The 12682-nt window shown below is 43.7% G+C and overlaps 1 protein-coding gene and 1 non-coding gene across 4 annotated transcripts in view; one reads left to right on the forward strand and one right to left on the reverse strand.

The window, feature by feature from the left end:
- The window catches only part of SHROOM4 (shroom family member 4), a 112293-nt gene that overhangs the window by 58159 nt on the left and 41452 nt on the right, over nucleotides 1-12682 (reverse strand). Inside the window, exon 1 of one of the 3 annotated variants that reach the window (XM_029240763.1) lies at nucleotides 3083-3173. The exons of the other annotated variants lie outside the window; for them this stretch is intronic. The gene's annotated coding sequence lies outside the window, so the exon portion shown is untranslated. Of the gene's footprint in view, nucleotides 1-3082; nucleotides 3174-12682 lie in introns of those variants that run through there. 3 annotated transcript variants of the gene reach the window in all.
- LOC114906704 lies at nucleotides 10179-10282 on the forward strand. Its single transcript, XR_003796517.1, has one exon. It is a non-coding gene; the product is annotated as a U6 spliceosomal RNA (small nuclear RNA).

Consider the following 12682-nt stretch of genomic DNA (forward strand, 5'->3'; position numbering starts at 1 on the left):
GAGAAATGCAAATCAAAGCTACAATGAGATATCATCTCACACCAGTCAGAATGGCCATCATCATAAAATCTAGAAACAATAAATGCTGGAGAGGGTGTGGAGAAAAGGGAACACTCTTGCACTGCTGGTGGGAATGTGAATTGGTACAGCCACTATGGAGAACAGTATGGAGGTTCCTTAAAAAACTACAAATAGAACTACCATATGACCCAGCAATCCCACTACTGGGCATATACCCTGAGAAAACCATAATTCATAAAGAGTCATGTACCAAAATGTTCATTGCAGCTCTATTTACAATAGCCAGGAGATGGAAACAACCTAATTGTCCATCATCGGATGAATGGATAAAGAAGATGTGGCACATATATACAATGGAATATTACTCAGCCATAAAAAGAAATGAAAGTGAGCTATTTGTAATGAGGTGGATGGACCTAGAGTCTGTCATACAGAGTGAAGGCAGAAAGAGAAAGACAAATACCGTATGCTAACACATATACATGGAATTTAAGAAAAAAAAGAATGTCATGAAGAACCTAGGGGTAAGACATGAATAAAGACACAGACCTACTAGATAATGGACTTGAGGATATGGGGAGGGGGAAGGGTAAGCTGTGACAAAGCGAGAGAGTGGCATGGACATATATACACTACCAAACGTACAATAGATAGCTAGTGGGAAGCAGCCGCAAAGCACAGGGAGATCAGCTCGGTGCTTTGTGACCACCTAGAGGGTTGGGATAGGGAGGGTGGGAGGGAGGGAGACGTACAAGGGAAGAGAGATGGGAACATATGTAGATGTATAACTGATTCACTTTGTTATAAAGCAGAAACTAGCACACCATTGTAAAGCAATTATACTCCAATAAAGATGTAAAGAAAAAAATAAAGAGCAAAGGTCCAAAAAAGCAAAAAAACCCAAAATGCTGTGTTATTCCGCCAGCCAGTGTCACCTTGTTCCACCTCCAGTCACTGCTTTTAGATCATATCATGTCAGACAGCAACTGGATTGTGGCACTTTCCTATTCAAGAATCTTCACTAGCTCCCTATTTCTTAACCTTTCCTGCAGCAACTGTAAACTGGATCAGACTTTCAAAGCCCTTTATAAGCTATCTTTACCCACCCAGCCCAACCTCTCATGTCTCTTTTCCGATCATACCCTGCAACCAGCTTTGTGCCTCTGCTTTTGGTTTTCTAGTAGAATCTAGCACAGGCTCTGGAATTGGACCTTGGTTGGAATCCACCACTTAAAAGCTCTGTTGCTTTAGACAGGTGCTTTCACTTCTCAGAGCTCTAGCTTCCATGACTGTAAAGTGGGGATAACAGTACCTAGTTAATGGAGTTGTAAAAAAATCAAACGAGACCATGAATGTCAACTGCGTAGAATGGGGTTTCAGTTGCTACTGTGAATGTTCCCTCTGCCTGGAATGCCCTCTCTCATTTTGTTACTCTAAATCCCACCTGTTATTCAAGGTACTGCTCGAGTAATGTCTACTCCAGGGAGCTTGTCCTTAGTAATCTAGTCCCCACAATTTAGCCCATCATAATATAATGTTTGATATTGCTCATCATCATTTCATGTACATTAGTCTCATCCTACCAACTATACCAAGCCAGCAGGCAACGAGGCAAAAACAAGTGAGACAGATCTACTAGGTTCATAGCCTAACTACCATTTTGGATGTGTGATTCTGTGTAAGTCACTTAACCTATCTGAGCTTTAGTCAGTTTTCTTATCCAAAAAAAACCAAACCAAACCAAAACAATAATCCTTACCTGGCTAGGTTATTGTGGGGATGAGAGAGAATATTCTCAAAGCATCTGGGACACATACTGATGCATAACAAGTGGTCAATATGTAGTAGGTGCTATAGTAAGGGTTGTCAGCTCAGACTTTTCCTTCTCGATGGTTTAAGAGTACTTCCATCCAGATTTGTCCATCCACTGTCAAGGTTCCGCTAGCATCACTCCCTTGCCACACTTTGAAAGATAGCTTACAAAGGCTCCTACTCTCTCTAGGGTTTCTCCAGGAGTGGGAAACAACCCTAAAGGAGACAGAAGCAAGGCAGTGGGGGCTTTGGGACCACTGGGAGAAAAGCACAAGCTGCAGGGAGGAAAATCCCAGTGGAGGAACTGTAGCCAGAGCTGGAGCCTTCTAGCCCTAGATTAGGAAAGGAGAGGAAACTATCTATAGGGTCTAATACTTGGCCTATTATTCTTCCTGAAGAGGCCTAGACTTGGAGTCAGTCCACACTCACATTCCAATCCTAGCAGTGTGACCTGGGGCAAGTCACTTCTCTGTTGTAGATTCTTTATCTGTAAAATGGAGACGATCACCATCCCTTACTCATGAGTTAACGTCTGGATTAAATGCAGTCCCATGTGTGAAATCACTCAGCATAGTGTCTGACGTACTATTAACTTAAAAAAACATAACACTATTAACTTAAAAAAAAATAACAACAGGGACCACTTATTGGATACTTAAGATGTATCTGGCACTGCGCACTTTGCATGCATTAGCTGATTCAATCCTCACTCCAGCCTTATCAGTAAGCGCTATTATTATGACCCCTTTACAGATGTAGAAACAGAGACACAGAGAGCTGAACTGCTTTGCCAAGAACACACAGCTAGTAACCAGCAGTTGAGAATGAGGCTCAGGTCCTCCAACCCTTTTTAGGATACCACACGACCCCGCCTCCCCAAAGAGGGATCTATCTCAAAAAGCTTATACACCTAAGGCTTCTCCTAGCCATTCCTTCAAGAAGCAGTCAGAAAAGGGAAGTCTCAGTAGTCCTAAAGTTGAAACCATCCCCTCCTTAGGCAGTGGGGAAAGAGGATGAGGAGAAATAAGCACAGAGGTAAGAAAATGCCAACCACCAACCATGTAGCTCCAGGCCTAGCTGTGGAGGCAACAACCCCTTTCTCCTAAGGCACTATCATTAAACACACACCCTATCATTCATTACCCACAAATTCCTTTCTTAGGAAGCAAAACGGGATATTGAAGAAAGAAAGCCAAAGGGGGAAGAGGGAGCAGCAGCCATGATGGCCATGGCTACCAGTAGTACCTACCATAGAAGTTGCCCAGGATGGGGAGATGGCTTAGGAGAGAGCTGGTTATCCAGCCAGCTCAGATGCTCCTCAATAACCCCTCCAGCCAGCCCCTTGGGCTTCTTTCTGCAGGCTGGATCCTCCTTTAGCAGAAACCCATCTGCCTTCCTTTAAGTCCTCTTGACAAGAGGGGCCATCAGCCCAAGCCCCTGAGTGTGATTCAAGGGGTTCAAGCACAGCCAGGTTCCAGTTCCAAGAACAGAAAGGAGTAGCACTGAAGGCAAGGTATGGCCATCAGCCTGGTTGGGCCTAGAGGAGGCCACAGCCTTAGGGAATGAAAGCCAGTGTCAAGAGCTGGATAGGAGTGAAGACGCTGCTCCAGAAACCAGCCAGCACCCTGGTGGCAAAGGGAAGGATGAAAGGCAGTTCCAGCAGCATAAACAGCCCCCCTGTTCCCTACTCCAGCCTCCTCTGAGCCCTGGCCCGCCCTCTTCCACAGCTCAGAGGCCAATAAGGAAGCTGGGCCCCCAGCCACTGCTAGAACTCAGGAAAGGAGCAAGGAAATGATGTTTGGGAAAGATAAAGCGGGTGTCTAAAAAGAATTTTTAAAAATACACGTAAGTGAGGGAGAAAAATACCCCAGACACATACACTTAAAAGAATTCCTGTGCTTCCTGGACTGGGTTGACCCCACCCAGCCATCTCCGCAGGTCCTCTGGGCCCCAGAAAAGGAAAGCCCAGATCAGCCAGGCCCAGCAGCCTCCAGGTCCAGAAAAGCAAGTAGCACTACAGCTGATTTTACATAGATAGGGGCAAGTAACCTAGAGATCTCCCAAGATGAATGTCCTGCTGAGATAGAAAGATTCACAAACCATTCTGGGCTGTATTTTCAGGGTCTGCACGTCCTACAGGCACCTGAGCAGACCCAAAGGAAACTGCATTTCACACCAGAGACTCCAACTCCAGAATGGTGCTGCTTGGAGTAAGCATCCCTGCCTCTGCCATGATTTTGCTCTGACCTCTGGCAATTTACTCCCCCTCTATGGGCTTCTGTTTCCTCTCTGCAAAATAAAACATTAAAGTCCATTGTCACAAACAACCCGTCCAACTATGGCATGCTCTGATGTAATAGTTCCAGGCCCCAGCCTGGGGGTCCACATGATGTCCTCAATGACCTATGCAACAGCCAGAACCCAGAGCAGCCCCACAGGAGTATGTTGCACACACTAAGCCCAAGCTCAGGCATCAGAATTTGATTTCTGTTGGGGATTTAGAGTTAGGGTTTTCCCTTCATAATATTCCTGGATCCCCACTCCAGTTTCCCTTGGCCTCTGGTCCCAATTCCAGCCATTTCTGGCCCCTGAGAGGGTTTATGTGAGCTTCCTCAGGACAAGAATGATGCCAGGGCCTTCACTTTCTAGGAAAATCATGCCGGGAGGCACCTTCCCTTCTCTTCCCTCTGTACCTCCTAGGGAGGTTTGGGTGGACTTTTGTCTGTTCCACAAAACGCAGGTGCCAAAGCCCTCCTTTGGTAGTTAGAAGTACTGTAAGGGGGAAGTTTGGGGATTTTATGTGCATGTGGATCTGGCTTGGAGTCTCAGCTTTCCCACCCATTAGTTGTTTGGCCTTGGGCGTGTCACAGAGCCTCAATTTCCTCATCTGTAGTGCATGCCTGGCACGTGATAGGCATTCAATAAATGATATCCGCTATTAATATTATCCTCTACCCCAAATAATAATGGGAAGGGTATTGTTAGTGGCTAGAAAAAGAATGTCTTCAAGCCAGATGAAGAGGAGAGCAAAAGGACTACTTAAGAGAATGTTCAAATGCCAAGCCTAGTTCTCTAGAGTAGCACTCCTTAAACTTCAGTGGCCAGACTAATCACCTGTCCATCTTGAATCAGATTCTGATTCAGTAGCTCTAGACTGGGCTCCAGATTCTGACTTTCTAACAAGCTCTAGAGTGATGGTGATGCTGCCAATGTGATAACCACATTCTGACGATACACTAGGGAATATAATACCTTTAGTGTTAGCAGTACACTAGGGAATAACCCCTGGTCTGAAACAGCATCAGAATAAACAGTCCCTTCTAATGTCATTTTTCAGGCCTGGGTACCCAGCCTTCCCTAATCTGGTCGCCAAGTGCCTTCCTCTCTCCACTCAGTAACCCAGTCCATAAAAATGCTTCCCTGACCCCCCATTTCCTAACAAAGTAAAGAATAACAAATTTGATAGCAGTCTGGCCCTGTCAGTGGCCAGGTGGGCTGAGGAAGTTTTGATTAAAGGTGCAAGCACATTCTTGGGACTGGCTCAGGCAGGGAGGCAGGGTGGAGCATGACAGTTGGGTAGTCACCAGAGGAGGTGATATGATGGGCAGATGGGCACAGATAGCATATACTGAAGAAATCCTTGGGCAGAAGATGATTAGAGAGGAATGTGAGCAGTTTGGCCAGTTTGGGATTTAGAAAGGAGGCTGGGAGATGGGGTGGAGGTAAAAGAAGTACCCTCTCACTTAGCAGAGCTAAGTTCCAGACAACATGAGCAAGTATCACCTCCTATGTTCAGGGGAAGGAAAAGATGACTGCTTCTTTTCCAAGCACTCAGAGGATAAGAACTTGGCATGGGTGCAAAGAGGGTGAGCACATGCAGGCAGAAGTGGCAGATCTGTCAGAAGCTGGCTCCCAGAACAGGCCTCATAAAGGCTGTTGTGAGAGGTGAGGGGAGGGAGGTGGACCAATTCTAGAAGGAGTCAACCACTGGCTGCTGTAGTGGGGTGTCACCCCAATACCTTCTGACAGCACTACCAGTCTCTGAGCCTGGCTCCCAGCAGACCCCTCAATAACTACTTGGAGGGAGGAGGGTAGAGGGCAAGCAGAAAGAGAACCGTGGCTCTGATCCAACCCAGGGCAAGAAGAAAAATATGGCCCCTGTTGCTTGGGGTTATGCTTAGCCTGAGGTCTGGCCCATAACCTACTGCAGGCTCTTTCACTTTTTGAAAGTGTTTAGATAAGGAGAAGCACAAAAGAGTGTCCTTGATTAGCTCCGTTTACTTTCTGTGGCTCTTCCAGCCTCCCCCACCCCAAAACCGCGCATTCCACCTGCCCCACATGAAGGAATCCATGCTCATTCTGGCCCGCTCAGCAGGAAGGGAAGCCCGCACACAGCTGGTGGACAGAACAATGCATGGCTTGTTTATCTGACAGAAGGAAGCAAAAGTCGCTTGATCACTGTAGAGGGATATAGAGCCCTGAAGGCCTCCTCATACCCTCACACTGTTACCTGGGGGACCCTGAAACCTGGTGATCTGGAGACCTTCCTTATACAGACCCAACCAAGGGAGAACATGTATGTGTATGTAAATGTGTGAATGTATATGTCTGTATACATGTATGGGTATGTATGTGTGTATCTGTGTGTATATCTATGTGTATGTGGGTGTATATATGTATGTATAATTTAAAAGAGAACTTTTAGGACAAGGCCTTTCTTGTCAGTTGGGGAGCTATAATTTGGGTCATCTGAGATACAGGTACTTTACATAGAAGGGACTACCTCCCCTCACCTCTCGGAATAGCCAGGTCAAGTACCTTCATGTAAACCTGCTGGATCCCCCTCTCCAGCCTCCACCTCAGGATCCATTCATGGCTTAAAGAAAACCCAGGGTAGTGAATAAGAAAGGAAAGGGATGTTGGGGTGGGAGTAAAGACTCCCTGAAATGCTGTGCTGCGTGTCAAGGGGTGTCTTGTGGCTTTCCAAGTAAAGAGCAATACCCTCATCTGGTTAGGGCCTTTACACTTGAACTTTTGCTTTCATTTCTCCACTTTTTCACATTGAAATCTTTAAAACACAGGGACACCTCTTTTTCCAAAGAAGGTTGGCACGAAGCAACTATATGAATGATGTGGGAGAGCTCTGCAAATATTAGGCGCTAGAAAAATGCTTAGTAGTTTAGAAACACAGTACTTGGAATTCTCTTTCAGAGTGGGCTGTGAAGCATACTCTATCTATGTATATCTGATAACAAATACCCATCATAGACTATTTCTTGTTAATGATCCCAAAGGCAAGGAGGTGGATGGTGCATATTTCACAGCTTCTAGAAGCAAGGGGAGCAAGTCAAGAATCTGAATAACAAAGAGGGCTTTTCTCTCTTCCCTTATATACAAAAGCTAAGGGTGCAACACCAGAGGCCTGAGGGAGACTTCAGAGGAGCACATAGAGAAAATGACAATAGGTTCACAGAACCCCATCTGTTGAGTCAGCTTCTGCTGTGATGACCAATTTCCTAAATCAACACCCAGGGTGATAAAGAAGGTGGAGGATGTTTGTCCTCCAGCTCCAATTTCTATCAGTAATATTTGTAGCATCCCTTGGGAAGAAGGTTACAGGAATAATATAAGATTTCCTTTCTTTTCCCTTTCAGCCAAATACCTCCTTCAGCTCAAACTCAGTATTGGAGTACCAATTTTCAGCAAAATGATGGACTCCACAAAAGTTTTGCCTAAAGTCAAGTCTCAAAACCTTTAGAATTGCTTCTGGCCACTCCCTGAGTCATCTCCACTACTAAAGGCATGAAGCCCAAAGACAACGTCCAATAACAGTAAGGACCTAAATAGAACCAAGAGAACCTACTCACTCTGCTTTGAGCAAACATGACAATGAGGAATGGCTGATGCTCAGCAGAGCTGGAGCACAGTGAGCAAGGTAGACAGTACAGGAACATGAGGTTGGGGAAGTGCCAAGGCCAGATCATGGAGTTTCCAAAGGCCAAGATAGGAAGTTTGTGTTTTATTCTCAGTGTAGTGGGAAGTAAGTTACTGGAGGTTGTTAAACAGAGGACTACCATGATCTAAGTTTTATAAAAATCTCACTTGGCTGATAGATTTAGGCAGGACAAGAGTAGAAGCCAGGGAACCAGTTTAAAAAGGCTCTTATAGGTAAGAGATAATGGTGATTTGTTCTAGGGAGGAAGCAGTAGGGGTAGAGAAAAGAGGTTTGATTAGAGGTACCTTGAAGAGGTAGAGCTTACAGTATTTGTTGATGGATTGGCTGTGGATAGTGAGGGAAAAAGAAGAATAAGCCATGACATTTGGGTTGTCTGGCATCTGTACCTTAGCACAGAATTCATTCCCGAAACTGAGTCATTAGTAGTTCTTAAAAAAAAAAGTTGGCAGTCTTTAACATTCTTTTATTCAAGCATTTATGGAGCTCCTATCTACATTTAACGTGCTTGGAGAGGTACTATGGAACATGCCAAAATGAAGAAGATATAATTCCTGTGCTCAAGAAATTTATAGTGTGGTAGGGGGTGAATAAAAATAGCTAAGTAACTAAACAGGGCAGAATATCGTGTCATAAAGGAAATGCTAACAAAATGAGAGTTTAAAAAAGGAGAACAACAAGGATTTACTGTACAGGGAACTATATTCAATATCTTGTATAACCTATAATGGAAAAGAATCCAAAAAAAGAACACACACATACATATCCAAATCACTTTGCTGTACACCTGAAACTAACACCACAACATTGTAAATCAACTATATTTCAATAAAAATTTAAAGCCACTCATGTAATAAAAACATTATTAAGCAAGCTTCCTTAATTTTTTGTTGAAAACACTATAAAATTGCTGTCTAAAACCAGACAATGAGGAAAAAAATGGGAAAGTACAGCTAATTGAATCAAGGAAGACTTCACAAAGCCTCTGATTTTGAAGACTCAGGACAATTTCAGCTGGAGGAGACTGGGGAAGAGGTCATGCCAGGTTTTGCAAAAACAAGAGTGGATAAAGCAGGAATATGCTGAAGGAAGAACACAGTTTCTGTAAGGCACACAGGAAGTAAAATTAGAATGATGCAACAACACGGTGGGCCTTAAGTGTCAGGATAAAGCATTTACTTTACCAATAGGCGAGAGAGAGGCTTTGGAGGTTCCAGGATAGGAAAGCAACATGGTAAAAGCATATGTTAGGAAGGTTATTCTAATAGCTACATGTAGAATGAATTATATGGATAAATACTAAAAGCATAGTGAAGTGAGTAGGCTAGTGTAATAGACATAATAAAAGGCAGAAGTAGAGCAGTGACAGTGAGGGTGGAGCAGAAGGGAAGGATGTGAGGAAGGACATAAAAGACAGAATCAAGAAGCTTGGACTACTAATTAAATATGGAGTAGAGAGAGGAGTTAAGGTGACCATGAAACACCTAGGAGAATGGTGGTATCACTAATCCAGATAGGGAAGTTGAGAGCCAGAGCTGGCTTCAGGAGTCATGAGTTTGATTTTAGACATGAGCGTGTTTGATATGCTGTCAAATATGCTAACACATATATATGGAATCTAAGAAAAAAAAAGGTCATGAAGAACGTAGGGGTAAGACGGGAATAAAGACACAGACCTACTAGAGAACGGACTTGAGGATATGGGGAGGGGGAAGGGTGAGCTGTGACAAAGCGAGAGAGAGGCATGGACATATATACACTATCATACGTAAGGTAGATAGCTAGTGGGAAGCAGTCACATAGCACAGGGAGATCAGCTCTGTGCTTTGTGACCACCTAGAGGGGTGGGATAGGGAGGGTGGGAGGGAGGGAGACGCAAGAGGGAAGAGATATGGGAACGTGTGTATGTGTATAGCTGGTTCACTTTGTTATAGAGCAGAAACTAACACACCATTGTAAAGCAATTATACTCCAATAAAGATGTTAAAAAAAAATGTAGATAGTCATGCCCAGCAAGCAGCTTGACATCTGGGCTGCAGTGCCAGAAAGAGGTTAGGGTAGGGTATGGACATGTGATCATTATCCACAGAGAGGAGGCAGCCGAGGCTGTCGCAGTGGATGTGACTGCCCACGGTAAATGCATGCAAAGGAAAGAGGGTGGATGACATATCTCTACAGAACAGCTACAGAGGAAGAAGAGCTAATCAAAAATACAAAACAATAAAATGCCTTTTTCAATGATACTGGCAATATATTTTTTTAACTAAGTGTCAGCAAAGTTGCAGGGAAAGAGGCATTCTTATACATTGCTGAATGGGAATGGATTGGGTATACATTTACTAGAGGGAAACTTGCCATATGTCATCAAGAGACATAAAAATGTTCCTACAGTGCTTGCTTTAGCTGACATATACTAAAAATGGAACAATACAGAGAATATCAGCATGGCTCCTGCACAAGGATGACATGCAAATTTGTGAAGCACTGCTTATTTTTTCTGGAATTAGACAGTGGTGGTGGTCATACAACCTTGTAAATATACTAAAAATCACTGAATCTCACACTTTAATGAATTTTATGGTAGGTGAATTATATCTGTTTTTAAAAATGTTCCTACCTTTAATCTAATCTTTCCATTCCAAGGATTCTATCCTAAGAGAGCAATTAGAGATGCACACATTGATTTATGTACATGAAGTGTCATCGAATGCAGGGTTATTTATAATGTAAAACTAGGAATATCCTAATTGTTCAACATTTAGGAAGTTATGTGAAGTACTGTATATCTACAGGAAGGAATAATAGTCTGCCATTACAAAAGTGAAAAAACAGTATACAAACCTGTATGTAGTACCAGCCCAATTCAAAAAATATATATCCATACACATATATTCATGTATAAGCATACACATATTAAAAGGCTGAATGAAAATGTACCAATATCTTACCACTAAGTATTTATCTCTGTGTGGCAGAATTAAGGGTCATTTTAATTCTTTATACCTTTAGAAAATTCCAAAATTTTCTACACTACACACGTATTAGTTTTGAATGAGAAAAGTTTCCAAAGAAAAAGGACACCCTTCTACACAGACATATCATTTACCCTGGCAACTGTCTAATACAACTGTCTGACACATTCCTAAGTTAGAAATCTGCAATTATACTTATGATTCCACTTAACTCTTTCAAGCATCTGGATTTTGCCCTCAGGGAAATCAGCTCAGAGCCCACCAACCTAGTAAAATGGTTTCCCCAACAAATGCTTTCCTGCTTGGCAGTGGATTCCTCTGTTTATGCTACTAATTAAAAAAAATTCCATCTGACAGTTTTTTACCCCAGTGTCAGCACTAGTTGCTGTTCTTTGCTGTGAGAGGTGGCCAGGGCTGGAAGAACGAGGAGCAAGTTGAGAAGAGGCCAGTCAGAGGAAAAGGGAGGTCAAGTCAAGGTCAGCATTATGGCCATGCCCAGTGGGTTAAAAATTTTTTTACTACTCAGGGCCTTCTTGGCTTCAGTTTTTCCTAGGCGCCTGATGGACTTGGTGGGACAAAGTTGTGTGGAGAGGGGACAAAGCACAGGAAAATCTGCTGGGGGGGGGTGGCAGCAAGTACTATTTGTGAAGCCGTTTAACTGCTAATATTTACAGTTCACAAAGAACTTTCATAGACACCATTCTATTTAATCCTTCCAACAACCTTATAAACTCCATGTTAGAAAAGAAAAAACTCAAGTTCAGAGGTGAAGTAAATCATACAAGGCTTGAATCCAAGTTCTTTGCTTCCAAATTCCTGTGTTTTTGTCCCTAAACAGTAGTTCTCAAAGTCTGTCGAATAGATCAGCATCAGCATCACCTGGGAAATTTGTAAGAAATGAAATTCTGGGGCCCCACTCCAGACCTTTTGAATCAGAAACTCTGAGAGTAGAGCCCAGCCATCTGAATTTTAACAAGCACACCAAGTGATTCTGATGCACGCTCAAGTTTGAGACACATCACTCTAAAGAATGCTATCATACATTTGAAAACAGATTTTCAAATGGCTTCTTTAAAATACTGGCTGCTGCTGGTTTGACTTATGTGGGGTCTTGTCTTCCAAGGGAGCCTGGGAACCTTCCTTCAACTTCCAGTGGCTATGTACACAATAGAGGGCAGCTGCTTGAATAGAATTTGGGCTCCAGGGGCAGGAACATTCTACTTCCTGGTGAGGCGCATCCCAGAACCAAGAGGGCAGTTCCCACATCACAACTTCCCGTGTTGAGTGGAGATATGAGCTGGCAAGCAGCTGCCATATATCTGTCCCCCTTGCTGAAGTTTCTGTTCATAAAGCTTTCACATGGTTTCACAATGCTCTGCATGAGCTGCTGAGAAATTCCCTGATCTGATGTATTTACGTTTACGAACCTCTAGTTCATCAAGCTTTTCATTTCTTTGGATTTCAGTTTGGTTTTCTAATGGATTTGGAAGCAACAATTTAGAAAAAATAGATAGCAATTTGCTTTTTTTTTTTGTTTTTATTTTTTTGTTTTTTTTTTTTGTTTTTTTGCGGTACGCGGGCCTCTCACTGCTGTGGCCTCTCCCATTGCGGAGCACAGGCTCCGGACGCACAGGCTCAGCGGCCATGGCTCACGGGCCCAGCCGCTCCGCCGCATGTGGGATCTTCCCGGACCGGGGCACGAACCCGCGTCCCCTGCATCAGCAGGCAGACTCTCAACCACTGCGCCACCAGGGAAGCCCGCAATTTGCAAAATTATTTTCCTTCTGGGGAACCTGGACTCCCTACTCCCGCCTCCCCAACCTACTCCCTACCCAATTTCCTCACTGCAGGTAACTGTTCTAGTTCTCTCTCTCTCTCTCTCTCTCTCTCTCTCTCTCTCTCTCTCTCTCTCTCTCTCTCTCTC

The sequence above is a fragment of the Monodon monoceros genome, unplaced genomic scaffold (genome assembly GCF_005190385.1).
Source record: "Monodon monoceros isolate NGI ecotype Baffin Bay Population unplaced genomic scaffold, NGI_Narwhal_1 Super_Scaffold_22, whole genome shotgun sequence".
NCBI classification, from domain to species: domain Eukaryota; kingdom Metazoa; phylum Chordata; class Mammalia; order Artiodactyla; family Monodontidae; genus Monodon; species Monodon monoceros.